The following is a 3,181-nucleotide window of genomic DNA, read 5'->3' on the forward strand; positions in this document are numbered from 1 at the left end:
TCCGATTACTGCGTCCGCCCCCGTCCCGCGCGCTTCCCGAAATTCAAATCCCGCAAAATTTGCGGGCTGCAGAACAACTCGTCAAACAGAAGATCCCTTTCACACCGTCACTCGGAACTTCACAAGTAAAGAAATTCACTCGATAAGAGGCCAAGAATGGATCAAGGCGACTGAAAGAAGTTGAGGACGTCATCCGTGACAATTGATCCAAAACAAGATGTTCATATAACATGAAGAACCAGTCGAAAAGATCCCCAACTCCTTCCCCACTCGAACCTCGATCCATTCGGGGGCTAATGATGAAGCTATGTACCTAGGGTAGGGGCACGGGCCTGTCCTAAGTACCCTACCCAAGGACATCCCTAGAAGAAGTCACCTTTCAATCGACTTGGAGGTATCCCACTCGACGGATTCAAGACACTCGACCACAAAGCAATCACTCGACCAAGATCCAACCACTCGACTGCCAGGAGATCTAAAGTCACCCTGCACGCAAACGGTCGGTCATTAAGTAGCTTTTATGGTCATCATGGCACTTTATTAGGGGCGTTACCAGTAACCCCCAGTCTTAATGTACTTTAAACCCTGCATTACTGAGGGCTGGAGGGGCCTGGCGAACTCTATATAAGCCACCCCCCTCCTTAGTATCAAGGGTTCGCACCCCTGTTATTCATACACACATAATTCAGTCGACCGCCTCCGGGCACCTAGACGTAGGGCTGTTACTTCCTCTGAGAAGGGCCTAAACTCGTAATCCTCGTGTGCTTACAACTCCTCCATAGCTAAGATCTAGCCTCTCCATACATACCCCCCTACATCACTGTCAGAGTTAGAACCACGACAGGACACACGAGGACCTCGCCAAGCAACCTCGCGCCAGCCGATGCACAGACCCGGCGACACACCAGAGAGCGGCCCCTGATCCTCGAGATAAGTCATCGCCCGGAAGTGCCAGCTACCGTGGCACCATCCCCGCACCTAATGCTATCCCATGTTAGCGACGCCGCTCTCCCTTCTCACCGCACGACGGCTGCTTGGGCGCCAAAGGGGACCTCCTGAGCATCGCGACTCAGGGGCTCTTACCGGACTCCGGGTCGCTCACCTCCTGGCCTTGACCACGGCATCGCGACCTGGCATAGCAGCGATGGCTGAAGCCGCCTTGGGACTGGGGCCTGTTGGCGCAGAGCACCAAGCCCTCGTGAGGTTCGAAAGGGAGGACTGAGCTAAGATGGAATGAGCAACTCGCGCAATTCTATGACAAGGGTTATATATACAAGACAGGATCACAGGCTCCTTACAAGCCCCTACGGGACGCGTTTTTGATTCCTCGCAGGAAACGGATCCTAAAGGGACACAAACTACGCGCGTCCTTGCAAAAGACGCCATCACCAACAGTGGGATGTCAAGCACCTACGCCAACCCCATCCAGATCAGAGTTGGCGGCGGCCTGACGAGCCCGCCCTGCTCCAGGAGCGGCACCGGCTCGGGGGCTCGTAGCTCTTGTCGCTCATCTCCGGAGTCGCGAAGAGCTCGCCGGAGTCGCTGGAACCCCCGGCGTCTCCACCGCCTGAGGAGCCTCCAAGGGAGCGGGTGGCGAGCCCAGTCCTCGTCACAGCAGGGCCCTGGCCACCTTCCCCGGGGCAGCACTTCAGCCGGCGCCCGCTCGCATCGAAGACCTTGAAGAGCATCACCGAAGCACCGTCATAGTCCAAGTGGATCGCGAAGACACCCCTTGTCCTGCAAACCCGGACGATCTCCCTCCAGCCCCGAGTCATGTAGACCTCGCCCGGGGCGACGACCGCGACCTCTGCCTCGGTCGCGAGGGTGCTGCAGCCGGCATGCTGCAGCCAGAGCTCCAGGGCTCCCCCTACGGGATGATGGAGGCAAAGAAGGGAGGAAGCCGGATCCAAGACTGAAGAGGAATGGCGACGTGGAGCACAAACTCTTGGAAGGAGCCCTCGGTGTGGACCCCAGGGGGGACGACCAACACCTTCGTGACCCGGCGGCGCCGACAGCGGCGCCGCCCGTGGTGGTCAGCATCAACTCCTTCGGGGCCCTCGACGTGGGCATACAATGGAAGCGGGACCCCCGGCGGTGCCTGCTCGCCCCATGGCCTCGGCACCACCTGAAGGGCCCCTTCATCCGGGCCACGGGCGATGAGCCGTTTCTTCGGCAGGAATGGGTCTGGCCCCTCTCGGGGAGCCTTTCCCTTCTCTGCCGTCGAGAACCGGCGGATCGGAGCCATCGCGGCAAGACGGAGCAAGGATCGGGAAGAAGGAGAAGCAAGGAGGGATGGACTAGAAGGGCGCGCGCCGTTCCGTACTTATGGTCGGCGAAGGCCAACCGCCGACCTCCACGATCGCACGTAATCATGACCCGTTTTTGCATGCAGGGACTTGTCCCATCCGTGCAGTTGCCGAGGCGTCGTGGGGAAGTGGAGGCGCCCACGTCCAGTCAACCGCCACGCGGCGCCCAAGGCCACAGGCTGTTAGGGCCCGCGGCGCTTCGCTCTTGCCCTTCCGCCTCCCTGCACAGCCAAGTCCGGGCGCGCCTTGGGCCCGGGGGCTACTGTCGGCATTCTGGGAACGGGGGTCCCCAGACATGCCTACCTACGGCCTGCGGCGTGGCTCAAAGGGGGCCCAGCACGGCCCATCTTCACCAACACAAACCCAAGACCCTCGCGAGGGGCCAAGCCTCGCGGGGAGGACGACGCGGAGCTTCCTCAGGCATGGCCTTGTCAGGCTGGCTCACGAGGAGGCGGAGAGATCAAGGCAGGGTACCTCACGAGGTGCCCGTGATGCAAGCCATGACGACTCAGGGCGCCAGGCGGGTGCCAGCCCGCGCAGCGTCCTCCTTTCCTCTTTGGTGCAAAGGGGGCAAGCGCAGCCGCGGAGTACCGAGGCATCAGGCAAAGGTTGCCACTTCGGCGCAACGAGACCAAGACCAGGAGGACTACGAGATGGAGGTCATCGTGGAGCCCAAGACGGCATCATCACCAGAGCTTTACGCAGGCGAAGACTACTTTTGTCAGGATAGCTGATACTTGATGTCCCCCTTCAAATTAGCCCGCCATTGTTGGCTCCCTTCCCGCTCGATATTTGGGAAGAGCACCAGGGCCTCTATAAATAGGACCAGCCACCCACATAGGGAGGGGGTTCAGTCGGTTTTTGCTGGAGGCAGA

The sequence above is a fragment of the Triticum dicoccoides genome, chromosome 4A (genome assembly GCF_002162155.2).
Source record: "Triticum dicoccoides isolate Atlit2015 ecotype Zavitan chromosome 4A, WEW_v2.0, whole genome shotgun sequence".
NCBI lineage: Eukaryota > Viridiplantae > Streptophyta > Magnoliopsida > Poales > Poaceae > Triticum > Triticum dicoccoides.